Source organism: Wyeomyia smithii, chromosome 2 (genome assembly GCF_029784165.1).
Source record: "Wyeomyia smithii strain HCP4-BCI-WySm-NY-G18 chromosome 2, ASM2978416v1, whole genome shotgun sequence".
In the NCBI taxonomy this organism is placed as follows: domain Eukaryota; kingdom Metazoa; phylum Arthropoda; class Insecta; order Diptera; family Culicidae; genus Wyeomyia; species Wyeomyia smithii.
In genome coordinates, this window is record NC_073695.1 from 265,285,122 (window position 1) to 265,307,337 (window position 22,216).

Consider the following 22,216-nt stretch of genomic DNA (forward strand, 5'->3'; position numbering starts at 1 on the left):
TCTCTCGACGGGTCAAGATCCGAAATCGGTCAAGGATTGAGAAAGTTATAAGCGTTCCATTTTCATGGCTACCCGAGTACCCTGCCCCTGCCGAGCACTTTCGGGTGTTAAAATTGCCGAGTACATAACTTTCAATTTGCCCTGATATTTTTCAGCACAAAAAAGTGCCACGTAGACGAACACAACTCTGAAATTCCAGTGAAAAAAGTTTTCGACCGGATATGAAACCAATCAGTAGAGATCCAGCATCAACATTTGATGCTGAAAATATTATGGAAAACAGAAAAAAACAATCAGAGATTTTTTTTTAGATTGTCCACATGGGATGGTGTTTGGATACTTTAAGCAGTATTCCAGAAACCAAAAGTTGTCATGGTGGGCTTCAAAGTGGCGTTCGGAATTGTTTTCCGGCCTGTGGAACTGCTCTGGTTACGAAAATAATCATATTTAGTGTTATTTTGCTATTCTGTAGTCTAATAAAACTCAGAAACAGAAAGAACAATATTAGTTATAGTAACTGCGTTAAGGAATTTCGCTTTTATAAATGAGTTTCTTTCTTGTCGGGTACAAGATTAGTTCGTGATATTAATCTTATAATTAACTATTAACTAGGTTTTATATTCCAACGCAGTGGGCGTGGAATACAACGCTTAGGTTTATGATCACAGGGTTATTGAAGCAAGATTTAATAGTGAAACTGTTAATGGCAATTTCATAAGAAATTGTCTAAACTAATAACTTCCAAAGGCCAATTACACATTATCAAAAAGAATAAATATACACCACTTCATAACCGGTATCAAAAGAAACGAGTTTCAAACGTTCGCATGCACAGCAATGCACGTGCTCTTCGTATAACCACTTAGACAATTGTCCGTTGAAGGTTGGTTGCTTCTCACCGTGCAATGGAGCCCGAAAGTCGCCTGTGGCAGAGTGTCTGAAAGCGCGCTGACTTTTCCGGAGATTCCCAGAACCGTGTCGTATTTCTTTTTGGCAAAAGTTTCAATTACCCAAAAAAGCACTCCGCGGCAGAGTAACGGTAACACAGAACACTCTTCAGCACTGCACAGCCACCACCCAATCTCGTTGCCGCCGGTTTCGGTCGAGGATTTTTGGCTATGTTTGTGCAGCCATCGTACCGCCAAGTGACATCGACGGTTAAGTAGTGAACGGCCCCCCTTCGCCCGTCTGCCTGTTTGCATTGGATGGTTTGAGTGACACACTAATGCACTCTACACGCCCAGTTTCTCCGGCAGGTTTTTCACCAAACCATCGAAACACCGCATAACGAACGAACGAATCGCAACCCCATACCAGAGAATTGTGGAGCTGGAGCCGCACCTGGGCGCCAAAATGACGTATGTGTTCGCAGAGGTTTCATTCCGTCTTAAGCCCGATGACGTTTAATATCTATACATTGTAAGACATACCACCAGAAACAGCAGCAACGATATGTTTTGGTCCGATCGATATGGGCCTACTCGCGCTCAGCAAGTTAACGTGCTCAGAAAAGTTAGTGTGTGTGTACTGTGTGATGTGTGCGTTTATATATAAATGTTAATCATCATTCAGTGCTTTGATGACCGGTCGCGGTCGGCTCATTTAGTCGTCGTCGTCGTCGTTGTCGTAGTTGTTGTTGCTGTTGGCGAGACTATAGAGGGACCGGGGTAGAGGAAAACCGTGAAATTCTTGACTGTTTGTTCACATCTCTGCTGCTTCTTCAACCTTGCAGTGTGTTCTACTCTACTCTGGTGGGGATTGTTCATGTTTCGAACGACTGCTCTAGTCACCAGGGTGATTATTATGTCATTTCTATTTAAATTTTGCGCACCAGTGTTGGACTGATTTCCGCGAAATTTTGAATGATTGAATACTGATTTTTTGTTGCACGTTCACGCGTTCAACGAGCTTAACGGTCAGAGTATGCATTTATTAGGAGGTTTTCGATTCGATTGCATGTGGAATGTAGAAAAAAACTAGACTTAATTTTGAATAGGGGATATTCAACAGAAAGTACCGTATACTACGATACAGCTGTGAAAATAAAAAAGGATATAAAATAAAAAAATCCGGGCCATTCTATGAGCAGAGGCAAACACTCAAACATTTCCTCGAGCAATTTTTTCCCAAAAAATAAAGCGTCTAAAGGGTTATTCCTAGTGCTGATATGTTTTGTTATGGATAACCCATGTAATACTCATATAGGAAATAGTTTTACCAAAAAACTTTGTTCAAGTTTTTTCAAGTTTTGTAAGCAAATGAGTTGCTCCAAAACTATAGGATTTACGAACCACCCTAGACTTAATCATCCACAGAATGGTGTACTGTTCGTATACGAGAACGTTTCGAAACACTTTGAAATGCACTGATAATATTGTATTTTTGGCTTAGCGGAATGTTGACTTCTGTGTAGTTAACTCCATTCGGTCAGTTTGCCAAAAATGTTATCAAAATATAAGAAATGATCCTAACTTGTTTACCATGCTTAGGCCAAAACATTTGGCATGTATAATTGATAGCGGAAGGGTCAGGAATTCTATCCAAGGAAAAAGAAACTACTTAGACTACTTTTTTGACGTAGAATAGCGTCTTGCTCAAACATATATAAGGGGTACAAATTGAATGACCGAAAACATCGAGCAAGTTCACGAAAATTGTCCACTTTCGAATGCTTGAAATTCAGTTAGTTTTCAACCATTTTTTTTCATTCAGCAATCGATTGTCAAATTAGCTATGCGTCCACCAAAATTCAGAAAAGCAGCTGATTTTAGCACAGCAAAGCTGAGCGGGCGACTCATTCGATCGCAGCGTTCCACACGAACCAACTGCATAGCATTGCTGAACATATCCGGGCATGATTGTAATTTTTTTAAGCCAATTTTATTTTAAATTTGATAACTTCGTCGTATTTCTCGGAAAATTTTACGTAAAAAACACCTATCACTCCGTGGTAATATGTGCCAATTTCGAGATATAACATTTTTACGAAAATAGTTTTGAATATCGTAATTATTTTCCGTAAGAATGTTATATCTCGAGATTGGCTCATATTACCACGTGGTGATAAGTGCGTCTTACGTAAAATTTTCCAAGAAACACGATGAATTCATCAAATTCAACATAAAATTAACTGAATTTGCCAAAAAATGCAATTTTTTTTTCAAATCAAAAATAATCTATCTGGCAACACTTGCGTATTTTTTTCTGGATTCCTTGTTTTTTCTTCTTCGAAAATTACCTTTCCGTGTTTCACGAGCGTCTTACGTCTATACATTGTAGAAAAATAATTACGAAATTTAAAACTATTTTCATAAAAATGAAATGTTATATCTCGAGATTGGCTCATATTACTTTGGGGTGTGAGTGTTTCTTATGAAAATTTTCTGAGAAGTATGACGAAATTATCAAATTTAAAATAAGAATGGCTACATTTGCCAGAAAATGCAAATTTAGTTTTTAAAGACACATATAATCTATCTGGCAACACTTCCGGTCAAAAATAATATTTTCTCTGCTTTGTTTCCTTTAAAAATCACCCACCAGTATTTTTTGGACGTCTTACGCCTATAAATTGTAGGAATTCGAAAAAAGTGGTTTTGACAAAAAAATGCGTTATCCTGCAACAAAGAGGGAGGTCCCACAGAGCAGGGGGTGTCTCAATCGACACTAAAATTGGGATTTTCTCAAAGTGACACTAGATTAATAATTCACCCAACTTTGAGCAAATCCTGTGATGGTCGTGTCCAAAAAGTATGTACACTTCGTATGGAATGACCCATATAGATATTGCTAGTCATAGTGCAGGCAACGAAATGTAAAAAGATTTCTTTTTTCAATTCAATAAAAACAAATTTCATTTTATTCATTTTTTGGACCTCTCTAGTGAAAAATAAATGAACCACCCTACTGAAAATCTGGTTGGAGGTGCCTAATAAACAAGAATAATTTACACGTGGTTTTAAGTGAGTTTTGAGTTATTTTAAAAGGTAATTCTAAAATATCCCTTATTGGACCCTCTGTTGCCCAAACAACGGCTAAACCCCAGGAAGTCGATTTTCGGGCCAATTTTTCTTGGGTCAACAATAGATCTCGACGTTGTATGAACTTTGAAGTTATATGGCGTCAAAAAAAAATTTCGATTTTCCCAATTTCATGTCTCCCCCCTTTGTAGATTTTCGAGAGTCGAAAAATCACAACTTTGAGCGCTTTGAAGCACCCCTAAATCATGACCAATTGAGCTGGAATTTCGAACAGGTCATTTTTTGGGACAGAAAACAAAATGTACATGATCGGTTTTTGAAATTGGATGATGAAATTTTTTCCCATACAGCCATTGTCCCCCTAACCCCCTCATATCTGATAGAATAGCAAAGTAGTGAAAAAGAAAAAAAATTGTATGTCTACAACTCAATATTCAATACCCGCCAGCCCTCGACAAGCAGGGCCGGTTTAGGTACTGGGGGGCCGGGGCAGTGGGCCTTCTTTTCTTAAAACTTCTAGATAAAAAAATTTCAAATTGTGAAATGACTTTGGCAGGTGACGAGTAAAAAAAAGGTCTTCACGTCTGCCCCAGGACTAGAGGGGCCCCTCGAGTCGGAAGGCCCGGCGCATTTGCCCCCTTTGTCCCTCCCCCCCTTAAATCTGGGCCTGTCGACAAGTTTAGCAGCAGATTTATGTTATTATATTTTGTGATCCCGGCAACCAAGAAAGTTGGTCTTCAGCAAAGTTGTTCATTAGGTCAAGGGCTTGTGGACGGCAAATAGTATGGTTTAGAATTCATCTGTAACGCAGTGTTAGAGTGCATGTAGTTTAGAGTATTTTGAACTTGATTTATTACAAGAATTCCTCTACTTAGAGAGTACCGATCTTCAACTAAGTTATTCAGGATATCATGGACTTTAAGTTGGTACAATTTCGAGTATTTTGAGTCTCAAGTATTTCGTGAATTTGACCATTCAGAAAGTTCTAGTCTTCACTAATGTTGTTCAGAAGATCAATGGTTTTATTCAAAGCTGAAAGTTTTTTCGAAATTCTGCCTCTACGCGCACTAGAGTGCATATCGTTTTGAGTGTTTTGAACACAAGTTGTCTCGTGAATCGAACCATCTAAAAAGTTGTAGAATTCAACAAGATTGTTCAAGATAAGTTTAGTTTGGTATGGAATTCAGCCACTACCTGGCGCTAATGTGCATGTAGTTTTGAATTATTCGAACTAATTTTATCTCGTGAATCCAACCACTTAGAAAGCTGTGTTCCCAAGGAAAGTTGTTTCAAAGGCGCTTCTGGTTAGTTATTAGTTTAGTTCGGAATTCCACCACAACGATACATAAATTTCAGTATAACTCAAGAACTAATCAAGCAAACGGAACAAATTCTGGTATGTGGAGGTTTTTTGAAGCAAGAAATATTTATATGGTGGTTCGACAACCCTCCTCTCTCGAAAGGAGGGGTCCCATACGAATGAAACACAAATTTCACAAATTTTGACAAGTAGGTTTAATAATTTTCCTACAATTACATTAACTTAACTGCGAAAGCTAATAACATTCAATGATATAAAAAAGCGTACAAATAAATATATGACAGTGTTGATAAGTCACCATTTGTGACAGAACACACAATATTAATTCTGAATAGATATTAGTACATAAATATATCATTACAAACAATCCCCCCCCTATTGAAAAAAATCACAAATCCCTCGAGAACTAATCAAGCAATGTCCTTTAAGCTGGAAGTACAAAGTCAGCAGAACAAAGAGTTAATAGCATGAAAATTTAGTGCTCATTCGATGCTCATTTAATGCCATATCGCCGAATTTAATGCTCCATCATCTCTTTGAAAAATGCACTTGTTTGCTAGCTTAAGAAAATAGCTAGCAGACAGTATACGAAAATAGCATTTTAAGTAACAAAACAGTTTTATAACGGTCAAAAACATCTAATGCTCATTTAATGCTCTTGAAAAAACCTGATGATCCAGATAATTTCATTGATTTTGTATAAATTTTTCAATAGTATGATAATAATATGATAATACATGAATAGCTTCAATTTTTTCAAACATTTTCCTCTAAAAACACTCAGAATCCTCTTGATACGATTCAATACCAATTAAATGCTTTCATATGCGAGCAGTTTCAATAACTTATGTGCATTTTTTCATTAAATATATTTTTTTCAAAAATATTGTTCTGCTAGCTTAAGAAAAAAGTTAGCAGAGCAATGGCCAGAAACAGCATTTTCAAGCAATAAACTGTTGTAGAATGGTCATAATAATTTAATGCTCATTAAATGCTTTTGAAAAAACCCGATTTTCATAATTTTATTGATTTTGTATAAATTTTTCAATAATATGATAATACATGAATAATAAAGAACTTAAGTTAATGTTTGTGTACATGTAGCAAAATCAGCCACGCGACGCCTTTGGTGAAGCGACAAGGCTCGTAGGCCGAAAACACACCGGCGCGACCCACGCCGCGGAGTAGTAGAGCTGTATATTAACCCGCGGCAGGACGCGCCAGTGTGTTTTCGGCCTACGAGCCTTGTCGCGTCACCAAAGGCGTCGCGAGGCTGATTTTGCTACATGTACACAAACATTAACTTAAGTTCTTTTTCCGTAAATTAAAGAAGAAAATCAAACAACAGCGTTCCATACTTTGAATTAAAAGGCCTCGCTAGCATGCTCACTTGTTTTTTTTTTTAAATTATTATTATTCTTCGATAATGGGGTCCTAAAGTTTTAAACGGTTTTCTGATTTTTATATATTAGCTGGAATAGTGCAATTTTCTAAGCAAAACGTGATTTTTAAAAAATGTTTAGCATTTTCCTTTGATTTTCAAATGAAGGATAAAAATCTGCTCGAAATGCCTTAAATGACAGTTCTCTCATATACCGTACATGGGCGAAACGTCACCTTAGACCTTTCGAGCAGTTTTTCTATTATTCATTTAAAAATCGAAGGAAAACGATAAACGTTTTTTAAAAATCACGTTTTGCTCAGAAAACGCGGCTTTTTCGAATGATATATAAAAACCGGTATAGCTTTAGGACCCTATTGCATGAGTTTGGATATTAGGTAACAGAGTACCTGTGCAGTGCACATGTTGCACAGGGGACCCTACGCCACTACGCGCAGAGATGCCAGATGTTTTTGAAAAATGTCTGCAACTGCTCGAAAAACCGGAAAAATCTGCTTGAAATCTGAAAGAAAAACTATCCGTGAATGAAAAAAATTTCGCTCGCGCCTGCAAAAATCTGCACACATTTTGAAAAAATCTGCGCAAATATAAGGAGACTCTGACAAAAATCTACAGAAACTATGGAAAACCTGCAAATATCTGCGAAGCAATAAAAATCTACACACAGAAACTTAAAATCTGCGTTTTGCAGACAAATCTGCACATCTGGTTTCCCTGACTGCGCGTCACATGGAAATGGGAATTCTTTTGCGACGTACACAAAGATATCTCTCGTTTTTGACAAAACGAATGAGGTGCATGTGCGTCGCGTACATGAGACAACTCGCGCGTAAAATTCTCGTGAGCCCGTCACTTATTATGCTTTGCGATGGTAAGAGAGAAATTGATTTTGTGCAGAAGGATAAAGACAGGAGATTTTATGCAACTTGCTCACCAGTAGGAGTAATAAAAAAAGTGAATAGGATATTGAAGCATAGTTAATATGTTTTAGGACATTTGGTCATTTGAAGCTGACACTGACGTTAGAGTGTGTGTTCATCACTTCAGCATGTTGTGTGTGCACCGTGTGCACAATTACGCAAGGATTTAGTGAGAGAGGGAAGTATTTAAACATCTTACGTTTACAGAAAGGTATAGGGAGATTCGACAAAACCGCAAGGTTTAAAAAATAATGAATAGTGCAAAACTTAAAAATCAGTTGAAAAACATCTCACTGATATTATAATAGTTGAACCTTGCCTAAGTAGCAGGGCTGGTAGTGGTCAACGATGTCAGAAACAGTTATTTTAGTGACTAAGTTGATGTAAAACGTGACCAAACAGTACCCAACAAATCGAAAAAAGAGACCAACAGTTGCTAGAAAATAGCCAGAGAAGCTATTGTTATAGAAAAGGGTACGAAATAAGGGTTTCAACCCGTGATTCGCTGGGTACTGAATTTGATGTGCTATATATTTGATGGAAAATGCATTTAATTTATTGAAACTGGTCGCATATGGAAGCATTTAATTGGTATCTAATCGTATCAAAAGGATTCTGATTGTTTTCAGAGGAAATGTTTGAAAAAATTGAAGCTATTTATGTGTTATCATGTTTTTATCATATTATTGAAAAATTAATGCAAAATCGATGAAATTATCATGAAAATCAGGTTTTTTTCAAGAGCATTTAATGAGCATTAAATTATTATGACCATTCTACAACAGTTCATTGCTTAAAAATGCTGTTTCTGGCCAATGTTCTGCTAACTTTCTTCTTAAGCTAGTTAGTAGTTAGTAGTTAGAATGTACACTATTTTGTCAATTTAATAATAAATTCTGTTATAAATATGCTTTAGAAAAACACACTTTTGAACATTCAAGTGTATGATAACAGAATATGATATAATTCTGTACTTTTTATCATTCTGGCATATCAAGAATATTGCAGGCTTTGTTATTTCTATCAAGTTCAGATATATTTGTGATACCCGTTTGTTATAATTGATTGATCGGGTTATCATATTATTGAAAAATTTATACAAAATCAATAAAATTATCATGATCATCAGGTTTTTTCAAGAGCATTAAATAAGCATTAAATGTTTTTGACCGTTACAGAACTGTTTTGTGACTAAAAATTTCTTATATTGTCTGCTAGCTATTTTCTTAAGCTAGCAAACAAGAGCATTTTTCAAAGAAATGAATGAGCATTAAATTCGGCGATATGGCATTAAATGAGCATCGATTGAGCACTAAATTTTCATGCTATTAACTCTTTGTTCTGCTGACTTTGTACTTCCAGCTTAAGGGATATAATCAAGCAATTGGAACCAAATTTGGTACGTAGAAGTTTTTTGGAGCAAGAGTTTTATACAAATGAAACACAAATTTCTGCATAACTCAAAATCTAATCAAATAAATGGAACCAAATTTAGCATGTTTTTGAAATCAAGAAATATTTCTATGGTGGTTTGACAATCCTCCCTCCTCTGGAAGGGAGAGGTCTTATACAAATGAAACACAAATTTCTGCATAACTCGACAGCTAATCTAGCATTTGGAACCATATTTGACAAGTGGGTGTTTTGACGAGTAAGAAATATTTATATGTGGTTGTACGAGACTTCTCCACTCCTAGAAGAGGAGGGCACAAACTTCTATATAACTCGAGAACTAACCAAGCAAATTGAAGGTTGGTAGGGGACAAGACATGTTTTTATGGTGGTTTAATATCCTTCCCTCCTCAGAGAGGAAGGGCTCCCATACAAATGAAACACAGATTTCTACATAACCCATTTTATAACCAATCAGGTAAATGGAACTTAACTTGGAATGTAAGGATTCCAGAGTACAAAAAATGTTTCTACGATGATTTTACACCCCTCCTTACTCTGGGATGGGGGGAAAGGTCCCACACAAATGAAACACATATTTCAACCAATTTTTTTAGAAAACAGCTTAAAATGATCAAGATGATGCACAGAAGCCAAAAATCGACACCTGAGACTATTTTGAATTCTTAGATCACTGTAATTTTTTTTTTGGACAATTTAAACTTCTTTGTTTCGCCTTTCTCTATGATCGGACAGGCACCCATTAGCTAATCTTTTGTAGTTAAGAAATAAATTTTAAAGAGCTATAAGCCCCATCATTAGAAAGGGAAAATATAGGGCCTTGTTTTGCAAATATTAAAGTTGGTGGTCGTCATATTGGATTTAGCCGCCATATTGTTTTCTTTGAAAAAATTGATTTTTGATCCTCTGAACAAATTTGCTGAGAACCGCAACTTTCCAGGTTTCCGGAAACACGTGATATCTGCCTATTCTAGGTGATGCTAAAAATTCAGGGGGCGCTACAATATCCAAACTGAGTACTCCAAACTTGTAGGGGACATATTTTAAGCAGCTTAAGTAACCGCCTGTGTTTTGAGATGAAGTACTTAAAATGTATTGGGTAAAATTCAAACATAAATATATCAATTTGTTCTCTACCTTTCTCTGTCTTCAAGTTGTAAAAATGAGTTAACAAACTTGATCAATAACACTGAGCTACAGCGACTTTGAACTTCTGAAGTGACCTAGTGTTGATTGTAGGTCTTGTTGAGTGTAACATTCGCTCATAGGTACTAGAAATTTTCCAAACACCCCCTAAATCTGAAGTTATGGTCAAAATACGCTTTTTTGGACCTCAGCGCATATAATATTTTTTAACTCAGTCATTTATCAACCGATTTTCAATATTTAAGAAGTTTTTAGAAAGAGGATAAATAGAGCTTTCAAAATATATACAGGTTTGTTCTAATTTCAAAAAAAAATATTGTTGAGTTATTTGAGCTTAAAACTAATTTTTTAGACTTTTTCACGCAATTTTCCAATTAAATTGTCAATTTTTCGTCTATTTTTGTGAGAAGCATACCACACATATACTATAATTTTGAAAGTTTATTCAATTCCGAATCAATTGAAAATAGTTTTGTAAAAATCGGTTGATATTTGACTAAGTTATAATTTTATAAAGAAAACAAAAATTGTTGGCTTCTATCGCACATTTATTTCACGGTACTACAAATTATGAAAAAATGCAAGTACTTTTGATGTGACTTAGTGTGGGTTGTAGCTTTAGTCAAGTGTTACTTGCGCATTTACTTGAAGTTTTTCAAATACCCCAAAAACTATTAGTTATGGTTTTTTACCTTAGCTCACATTTTTATGTTTATTTCAGTTATTTTTCAACCAATTTTTTGTATTTTGGCTGTTTTGGAAAGGCGAAAAATAGAACTCTTGAAACATATACATACTTCTAAAGAGTTTACCTATATGTGATGAAAGTTTTGAATAAAATAAGATGATTTATATTCAATAAAATAAGATGATTTTTTTTTAATTTTACCTATATGTGATGAATAGTTTCAAAATAAATAAAATAGTTTATGTTATTTTTAATTTTTTCCAAATTTATTCGCAATTTTTTACACATTTTTGTAATCAACGAGCTTTAATTGCTGTAGAATTTGAAAAGTACATTTAGTGCCAAACGAAAAAAGTAAGTGTTGTTATGAAAATCTGTTATAATTTGGCTGAGATATGACTTGATGTTTTCCACCATAAACCTAGATTTCATCAAATCATTTCTCAGCATAATTATAACATATTTTCATTAACAACATTTATTGTTTTCGTTTGGTGCTAAAAAGAACTCTCCAAATTTTACAGCAATTGAAGCTGCATCATTACAAAAATGTGTTAAAAATTGCGAATAAATTTGGAAAAATTTGAAAATATCATAAACTATCTTATTTAGTTTAAAACTATCCATCACATATAAGTAAACTTTTTAGACATATTTATAATAATGCTCTATTTTTCGCCTTTCCAAAACAGCCAAAATATAAAAAAAAGGTTGAAAAATAGCCGCATTGAACATAAAAATGAGAGCTAAGGTAAAAAACAGGGTTTTAAACATAACTTTCAATTTTCGGGGTATTTGAAAAACTTCAAGTAAATGCGCAAGTAACACTTGATTAAAGCTACAACCCACACTAAGTCACATCAAAAGTTCTTGCATTTTTTCATCATTTGTAGCACCGTGAAATAAATGTGCGATAGAAGCCAAAAATTTTTGTTTTCTTTATAAAATTATAACTAAGCCAAATATCAACCGATTTCCACAAAACTGCTTTCATTTAATTCGGAATTGAATATACTTTCAAAATTATAGTGTATTTGTGGTATGTTTCTTACAAAAATAGACGGCAAATTTAAAATTAAATTGAAAAATTGCGTGAAAAAGTCTAAAAAATTAGATATAAACTCAAATAACTCAACATGTTTTATTGATATTAGAACAAACCTGTATATATTTTGAAAGCTCTATTTGTCTTCTTTCTAAAAACTGCTTTTATATTAAAAATCGGTTCACAAATGACTGAGTTAAAAAATATTATATGCGCCGAAGTCCAAAAAATCGTATTTTGACCAAACTACAGATTTTGGGGGTGTTTGGAAAATTTCTAGTATGAGCGAATGTTACACTCAACAAGACCTACAACCTACATTAGGTCACTTCAGAAGTTCTTGCATTTTTTTTTTCATTTGTTGCACAGTGTAATCAATTAACCCTCTAGTGCCCAATACCGCCATTTGGCGGACTTCAGTCGAAGTTCCGAAAAGCTTCAATAAATACTTAAAAAGTGTTTGAAATGGTCTATAGTGGTTTTATCGAAGTCCGTTTAGAAAATAATTTGGGCACTAGAGGGTTAAAGTTCCCAATCGAGGGACACTTTTCTAATCATCCCGAACCTATTTAGGGCAGTTTGCATCTGTTTTGCAGGGGAATTTCTTCAGCCCTCGAACATGGTCTGAATGACTGCAATTTTGGTTGATTTTTTCGTTTGATGTTTATTTAAAAAAATTCTGTGTTGAACGGTATTTTAGGTATTCGTAAGACAGCCAGTTAATCAGACTTTTCGTTCAAGTAATTAAAGTTGTCAATATTGACAAAATTCAGAAGTTGAGGCCCGTTTTTCCGAATGATAAAAATAGGCGCTACTATAACCATTTGAACCATTTGAAATCTGATATAAAATCTTATTCCCGATGTTACAGAATGTTCTCCAAATCAAAACTTCGTAAGAAATCTCAAGCTTTGTTTAAAGAACGTTTCTGAATTCCTTTGTTACTGACATATGTAGGTCAGCAAAATAAAATATAACTCATTTATTTCATGGTATAATAATCATAACCCTTTAAACAAGTTTGTTCAAGTACAAAACATCGTTAAATTATTTCTTTCGAAGTCAAAAAACGGTTAAACCGCCATGCCAGTGATGACACGAGGGCTATAGTTTTTCGACAACGCCTAAACTACATTTTTACTAAACCCAACTCACTCCAACCACACAACCCACTCATCATCACCATCATCAATGGGTGGTGGCTGAATAAAAGTTACTTTGAAAGTCTGCCAACTATACATATATCGACCACACTAGCAAGCCGAATATCCAGTTTCTTCATGCGTTTAGCCCTCCCTCGAGCTTGCTTGCTGTAGTGGTGCTGGTGAGGTGAAGCAACAACGAAAGGTTGGTCTGTTCACTGTACCTTATTAAGTATTCCGGTGAGGCTCTTTTTATGCTCTTATGATCCACTTCTTCCGTTTGCCGCTTCGCTGTTTCTCTGTCTCCTGTTGCAATGCGCTCCGGTGTCACTTATTTTTCCGGCATCAACACCACCTTTTTACCACAATCTGTTAACTGTTGTTCATATAAACACAAAATTTGCACTTTACCCCTAACTTACTACCTTTTCCTATAAGATACTCCTTTGATGAAAACAATAAAAAAAAGAATAAAACGGGCTCTTCTGTTATTGTCGCAATTCACATTCACCAACACACGAGCAAAAGAATGAAATCATTCATCAAAAATAAAACAATATTATGCTCCCCTCAAACTGTTGTTCTTTAGCACAGAGAACTGGTTGCTTTGTTGTTGTTCACTGTCAGGCGCGGCGTGCCGCAATGAGCGGTTCTTTAGGAACTGTTGTAAATTTTACACAAACGGAGACACACACACACGTTAACGCACTGCACAGCATAAAAAGAAAAACAAATTCGCTGCCGCAACCTGCAGCAGCACCTTTGTAAATCTTTTATTTTGTATGATGATGATACACCGCTCACGAGTTAGCTTCTCCTGCTGATGATGGGCAAGGTGGCCACCGAAGAGTCACACACAGCCCACTTATATACACCGATATTTGGTTGTGTTCCTTCGCTTCTTCCTGTGGCCCGTGGCCAGGTTTGGGGTCGCAAACGCGACGCGAGCCGCAAATATTGTCTTCCTCTTCTTGTTCTGCTTCTTTTTCGCTTGTCTGTGCCTTCGACTTCTACGCCTCTGAAAACTGTTTGACTTTTACGACTTGCCAGTTGTGCTACCGCAGAAAGCCCAACATTTTCAGTGAAAGGCAAACACGCTTTTGTCACAAAACTGCCAACTAATTTGTCCGAGAAACTTCAATGGTCCAGGCTTAATTCGCACGCACGATTCACGAAAAATAAAGACCGAGTCATGAGGAAGAAGAAAAAATGGTTTTAATGGACACGCAATGCGCGACACCGAGCGAGATAGCACTAGTACTAGAACGAGAAACACACACACCGCCGAGCGGGAAACAAACCAAAACCACATCCACTCTGCTCGAAATCCGCGAAACGATTGAGTTCGAGCTCGCTCAGCCAGTAGCAAAGAGACCAGTTTGTTCGGCTTCGCACCGACGACGACGGTGGTAAGTTTAACGGGTTTTACGTGTTAATACAACACACGGAAACACTGTTGCAATTGCACAAGCCAAAAGGGGAAGCGAGAAAGAAGTTGAATGAACTTCTTTGATGCGAGCGAGATGACTATCATACATGATTGAATAAGGTGACGTCATTTGTGTGTTTTACTGCAAATGGATTGGTGAGAGGAGTGAATCGTCGAACGGGATGAGTGAAATATTTCACAGTGTTCCTGTATGTATTCACTTACACGTTTATTTACTTTTTTATCCCAACTGGGTCGTTTAGCTACTCACGGATTTCTGATTTTTATATATCAGCTAAGAGAGTGTATTTTTCTAAGCAAAACGTGTTTTCTAAGCAAAACGTGTTTTTTTTTTAATTTTATATGATTGTTCTTCGATTTTTAAATGTAGAATTAAAATTCGCTTTAATCGCTACAAAGACAGTTGGTATATGGGCGAACCACATACATAAGGCATACGTAACACTCAGGAAGAAATCTTCCGAGAAAGTTGGTACAAAATGAACTACAACGGTACCACATTCTGAATAAAATCACTGTTTGAGTTGTTTTTGAAGGTAGTGTACCTGCGCAGCCCTACTTTTGTCTCGTTCTTACTCGAAAAATGCTGCATTGATTCTGTAAATAACTTTTTGATATTTCCTTATGGGATTTTCTTTGGGGCTCGATAAAGCCGAGAAAAAGAAAATTCATTTTGTTCATTATTTATCGAGCAGTTGGACAGGACAAGGTACGGAGTACTATGGGGCAATGTGTACCAGAAAAAAACGCCAGTTTTACGTATGTCTTATGTATGTGGGCGAAATGTCATTGTTGCGAGCAGTTTTAATTCGTGATTCAAAAATGACGACGCAAGCAAATTTTTAAAAATCACGTTTTCCTTAGAAAGTTGAAAATCGGAGGACATTATTTGAAAATCATGTGTTGCTGATAAAATTACACTCTTTCAGTCGATACATAAAAATTAGAAAACCGTAACGATTATTAGCTCTAATTTGGCCTATCCTAATATAGGATCCTAAACTCCGTTTGGGATAATTTTGGCCGCTCTTGATCTTCAGGAACTTTTCGGTGATTCTAATTTCAATTCAGAATGAATGACTATTTGAGGTTTTGAGTTGATCTTGATTGCAAACATTTTCTATTTTAACCATTTAATACAGTTAAAAACTTTTTAACTGATTCTGAATTGAATTTAGGATTAATTTCTATATATTTATATTTTCCCGGCTTTTCCAAAACATCATTTCAGATCATTTTCTATTTCGGTCTTTTCTGGTTTCAAGGGCATTTTTCGACAATTCTCAAATTGGAATTATTTTCGATTTTTGCCTTTCCTGATCTTTTAAAGATAAATTTGGCATTATTTCTACTTTGGTCTTTTCTGTCTTCAAGAAACTTTTTTCCGCGATCATGAGCTCAATTTCGGATTCTCATTCACTTTTCGACAGTTGAAAGCGATGATTTAGTAGTTATTTTGGAATCAGTTTTCTATTTTGATTTTTTCTGGTCTTTGAAAACGTTTCCATCATTCTATGCTGTATTACGATTATTTTTCTATTTTGGCATTTACTGGCCTCAAGAAGCATTTTCCACGGTCGACAGCTTTTTCGATTTTAACCTTTTCTGATCTTTGGAAGCATACAAGGCGATTCTGAGATTATTCTATTTTGGCCTTCACTGAACTATAAAGGATTTTTCTTTGCGATTATGAGCTTCATTTGAGTTCATTCTCTGCTCTGCCATTTTCCTGGTTTTAGGCGCGGTTTTCCGACATTTCTGAGCTCGATACGGGTCATTTCTACTGTGGTTCTTTCTGAAGTTTAGCATTTTTTAGTAATTCTCAACTTGCTCAGCGCTTTGAGACGATGTCGGTAACATTTGCTGATTTTTATCTAGGCTTTAGAAACATTTTTCAAAAAAGTTTTGGCTTTTCTTGCATATACAAGCGTTTTTGTTGATTCTGAGCTAACTGTGGTATCATTTCTGTTTTGGTTTTTCTGGCTTTGAGAAGTGTTTTCAGCTCACATTTTTAACAAATTTAATTTTCATAAAGATCAGAGCAATAGGGATAAGTTGGAGCGACTTGCAGCTAACCTAGACACGCGAATCACGCGTTTATCTTGGAATGGTGTTTCTCAAAAAATGACTTTATCGTGTTTACGATTGCGGTGAAATTACTGAACCGATTTTCTTCATGTTTTTTTTAATGTTCGTTATTAAATTCCCTGGTCGCTGAACGATCAATTTATGATACATGAAGTTTACTGCCCATAAACGCATAACAGTCACACTGCCAAAAACGTACAACTGAGTAAAACGCATTAGACGCAGGTAGACCATAGCATTTTTTTCGTCTTATGGATTCAATCAAAGAAACAAAAATTTAAAATAAGCATTCATCCGAGGTAAAAATATTTGTGCAGAATACTTTTATATGCAATAAGGTTATTGTTGTTCCGATCAGTACACTTTATTTAGTCTTTTAATGAAAGTTACCATGATTTTCTGCTAATTGGTTTTAGCTCTGAGCCTGTTATGCGTTTATTCGTGACGTGGGACTGACCAAAATCAATATTTTGAAGTAGAATACTTCTAAGTTTGGCTACATAGGGATGTAAAATGAAAATCTAAAACCGAAAAAATTGAAAAATATTTCCAATTTCAAATGCTAATAAATCGGTTAGTATTCGATGGATTTCCTTCGTTCTGGCAGCAATAGATTGGAAGATCTTCTAAGATTCTTCCCAAATGCAGATAATTGTAATGTTATTATTCAAACTATTGTACTATTGAAAATAGTCAAGCCTTGTCAAAACAAGAAATTCGGCCTCTGATTGGTCGTTATATGATTGCTTCCCAAGCACGGTCGACAGAATCATAGACCTTGCCATTTCAAATATGCAATTTGGCCTATATAAGAGCCTGATTCACTCGAAGCCGCTCATTATAATTCTAGACTGCAACAGGAGCAGTCCTCCCTTAGCAGCAGCAGTGGATACAGCAGCAGTAGCAATGCAGCGGATAACGGCCACAGCTGTGGTATGGCAACGGATAGCGGCGGAGCGCGTCTCAGCCAGCATCGATAACAGGACCAGGTGATGCAGGGCAGCGGATACCTATGGCAACGGAAGCGTCCACTACTGTGACAACGGGGATAGCGCAGCGGTTGACGTTGGTCTCATCATCAATATAAGCAGGGCCAGCTGATGCAGTGTGGCATTTTGGTGAAATGTTGTCTCTGAGCGATAGCAGGCACACCAGCAAATGCATCCAATGAAAAGAACGTTCTGGAAAACTTTTCAGTGTTTATTTTCCCCCAAGGAATACTTTATTCGCACTGATAACGCGTGATAACGCAAAGATGTAATCGGCATCTTATCAAACATTAAATTAAACAACAAATTGTCTTTTTCAGGATGAAATAAAAACCTAATTGAAGAGTTAATATTTCCTCTTGAATCAATTTACACTTTCAAGAAATTTGGAAGATATATATTTGGCTTCATCTCCGTGTCTCAGAACGTACTGAATTATCTTTTCCTTCAGTCATGAGCACAACATCCGAAAAGCTCTCATTATCAGCATAAAAAATAATTTTTCGCATAATTAAAATTCAAAAATTATCAAGTTCAAGTGATGACAAGCAATTATATTATTGAGAATGGTCAATTCCTGTTTGAGCGCAAAGCACGGTCGACAGAATCATAGACCTTGCCATTTTAAATTTGCTATTTGTCTGCATAAGAGTAAGAATGGGAATTATCGACTAAAATGGTTATCGATAGTTATCGATAATTTCCTACTACTATCGATAGGTTTTTCATCCCTATTTAAGAGCCTGTTTCAGTCGAAGCCACTCATAATAGTTCTAGACAGCGACAACGGCAGTCTTCCCTTAGCAGCAGCAGTACCAGTGCAGTGGATACCAGGCAGATAGCGGCCACAGCTGTGGCATTGCAATGGATAGTGCACTAGTTGCAGCCTATTTCAGCATCGATAGCAGCTGGGACAGCGGATACCAATAGCAGCGTATAGCGGCCAAAACATTGGCATGGCTATGGATAGCGATAGCAGCTGATCCAGTGAGGCACTTTAGTGAAATGAAGTCTCTGTGCGATAGCGGGCACTAGCAAATGCATTCAATGAAAAGTTGACTCATTTTGACAACACATGAGCCGTCTAGTTTTGAGTGTTAAACCAGCTTTTCACTGTTTATTTTATCACAAGAAATACTTTATTCGCACTGTCAGTGATAACGCCAAGATGTGATCGGTATCTTATCCGATATTGAATTGAACAACAAATTAAAAAATGACTGACACGCAAGCAGCCGGGTTTTCTTTCTTGTAAAAGTATTCTACTTCATCCTTGCGGTCGTGGCTTTGCACACAACCCTCCTGTGATTTTATCATTAGGCACTCGGCGCTGGGCATTCTAGTTCCGACATTTGATTTATGTCAGCTCAATATCCGGGATACCATGTTTTGGGTTTTTCTCCCGCACCGAGCATCTTAATTGTTTGTTTGGTGGTTTGATGTCTTTAAAAAAGCTGTAGATGATAATTTTTTCTTTCCAAAAATGTATACACTGTAAACAAATTTAAAAAAAGTTTTTCATTTTATAATTTTTTTTCATCATTTTAGCAACAAACCTAACTTTTGTTGTAAATTTTCGAGCACACGTAATGTAAAGAAGTTTCTAAGGTTTATCTCAAAACTGATGAAAACTCACATGGGACTGTTATGCATTTATGGGCAGTTTAACTATGCCGAAAATAAAATTTAATGCAATTTTTAGCACTCAGAACAAGTTTTTTTCGGGAAAATGTTTCCATTTGCACTGAAAATAAAATACTTTTAAAAAGGTTCGTTCAGATACCCGGCACACTTCTAAACTAATGAAATAATATGAGTTTTTTGATTTCAGTTGATCTGCTGCGTCGCTATCGTAAACACCGCAAACCTCTGTCAAAAAAAGTTTTTCGGGGAATCGGCCATTACTACCCAAATAATTGGTATTTCTTATGAAAAATTACTACTTTTATGCAATAAAAAAGGTGCTAAACGGTTGAAAAATTCCAAACTTTGCTTTTTATTCTCAAGCAAAAAGGTATATAACCTTAAGAAGCATTTCGATTCTAGCTATAAAATGCCTTTAGAAGCGATTTATGCAATTTTGATCTTGGCATTGGATCATTTAGTTTAGCTTTTTCTGGGCTTAAGTCACGTTTTTCGGTGATTTTGCGGTCATCTTGGAATTGTTTTATATTTTGGCCTTTTCTGAACTTTTTTTGATGATCTTGAGCTTATTTTGGGTTCATTTTCTAACATTTAGAATTGTTTTCGGCGACTCTGAGCTTGTTTGGGATAACTTTCTATTTTGAGCTTCTCTGGACTCCAGGATTCTAGGATTTATACGGGTTGTTTATGGTTCTTTTTGACCGTTAGCGATTTGCGATGATTATCAGTTTTTGCCTTTTCTATCCTTAATTTAAATTTTCTGTGCTCAAAAGATTTTCTATTGACGTAGATTACGTCTTACGGCAACATATAAAGGGGTCGAATTTCAATAAAGGTGTTCAATTTAAAAAACCGAAAACATCGAGCCGTGATGACCTTAAAACGTTTAAAAATCAGTAAGTTCCAGCCGATTCACTCCATTATTACATCAATCGATTGGAAAATCATTTATGCATCCACCCGTCGCAGAAAATTGTTTTGGATTTTTTTGTTGTCTAAAGGTGTATAAGCTGTATAAGCTATATTTGGGGTATTATTTTGATATTTTGGGCAAAGTTTTAGATTGTTTTTTATAATGTGAAGCATTTTTCAGCGAATCCGAGAATTAAAATAATTGTCTATTTCAACCTTTCCTGGCGTTTAAAAGCGTTCTCTCGAGGATTTTTGGTTTAATATGGAATTCTTTATAATCATTTTACCTTTGAAAGCGTCTTTCGACTATTTCGGGTTCTATTTGAGACCATGTTCTATTTTTTCAAGTAAGGGTCCTTATTCGTATATTGAATCTTTATTTGCTATCAAACACTTGCTACAAATTATTTCTGTTAGGCAAACAATCATTTCATAGAAAAAAACAAAATCTTTGTGGTTCAATTGACTCTGGGAGTAACCTTGAGGTAAAATTCTGGTCAGTTCTGGACACGGATTCTATGGCCTAACCGTTACCAAGCCAACCTTTTTTCTATTTTCGTTGAAATGCGGCATCTTATTTTGACTAAAAATCAGTTGAATTTCTATTCGCTTCGAGATTTGTTTTGAGGGTTTTGATTGTAGGGGAACAAAGGGCAAGATGGCCATACGGGGCAGAATGGGCATATGTTGTTTCTAGGTTTCTGGCAGTAATTTGGAACTCTTATAAATTTGAATCATTAACATTAATCTGAAGATGTAATTTGATTCAAAATAACTGGAAAAAACAAATTCGTTTTTACACAAAAAACAATTGTATCATTCATGCACGTCTTGCGTATAATATTATAGCTCACAAGCGCGAAAAATAAAGGTTTTTGTATGCGTATATGTCGTTTTGGGCTCGAAAGTTTATTTTCGGTAATCGTTATTGATATTCAAACAGTTTCAATAAATAATGCAGTGTTTTCAAATGAAACATCATCTAAAAACAGCTCTTTTTCATAAGTGTTTCTCATGGGGTAGATTGGGCAGTGCTGGTAGGGGCAAAATTGCCATACCTATGCACGAAAACATAACCTACAAACCAGAAAGTGCTGTCAAAAAAGTATCATCGAATGTCAGTGAACCGAGCGGCTATTGCACACGGCATTCCACGGCAAACGTTAAGCCGACATTTAGGGCTGCGTCGAACTGAGTTGTTTGTTGACAATCATTAAGATAAAGTTACCTAAATTTAAACTTTGTCATGTTTTATTATTTCTTCATCCGCACAGTAGTGTTTTATGGACCAAAACCTTATTTTAATATGCGGGCAAATTCATAGATAATTTCAAATTGAAAAAGGCTAAAAATTATGCTGTTTCGGAGTATAAATAGTGAAACAGGAAAGAAAAACTTTGTTTCGGTACCTACGATTGTACGTTACATTGATACATTGTTTAACGTTTGCTTGAAATCGAAAAATATGAACATGCCCATTATGCCCCATAGGTATGCCCAATCTACCCCGTACCGCGACCAGCCTCATACTTTTTAGTGGCTTGGGAAATTATTTATAAATACTTAAATAACCTTTTTCTTTAGTTTCCAATGTAGCAACTCTTGAGTATTATTCTTACTCTATGTAGTAAAAATGTATTCAGTAGCTTTTTGCTCACTTTGCCCTAACAATTTGATAAGAAGCTTAAGGTGCTCATCTTGCCCCTTGTCCCCCTATCTGTAGTTAGAAATAACACAATAGTATTGCTTAGCGTGGCGCGTTAAAATAAATATCGTATATTCCGAAATTCGCGTAGAACTTTTTAAATCCGCGTAAAAAAATTCGTTTGTTAAAAGTTTTTAATCATTTCTGCTAAATATTTTCGAAAAGAATCAAGAGCAGTGTTATTTCCACCTGCGAATCAAAATGAAAATCAGGTCGAGGGAAAAGTTTTTCTTGCTCTTAAAATAAGCAATGTTTTCATTATTTTGTTATTGTAACAGATGCCAAGTTTTGGGTGTACACATTACGTTGAAACATTTCGTCGGAAGCAAAAAAACCTTTCGCTATTCCGTTCCATTCTCACATTCGTCGAT

General features: G+C 35.8%; 1 protein-coding gene across 10 annotated transcripts in view; it reads right to left on the minus strand.

The window, feature by feature from the left end:
* The window catches only part of LOC129720983 (protein 4.1 homolog), a 102,198-nt gene extending 87,744 nt beyond the window's left edge, over positions 1 to 14,454 (minus strand). For 4 of the 10 annotated variants that reach the window (XM_055672983.1, XM_055672985.1, XM_055672984.1 and 1 more), the window contains exons 1-2: positions 14,340 to 14,449; positions 13,282 to 13,501 (exon numbers count right to left, since the gene is read on the minus strand). The gene's annotated coding sequence lies outside the window, so the exon portion shown is untranslated. Of the gene's footprint in view, positions 1 to 13,281; positions 13,838 to 13,861; positions 14,099 to 14,339 lie in introns of those variants that run through there. The other 6 variants (XM_055672978.1, XM_055672979.1, XM_055672981.1 and 3 more) reach the window with 6 other exon arrangements.
* Positions 14,455 to 22,216: the final 7,762 nt, after the last annotated feature.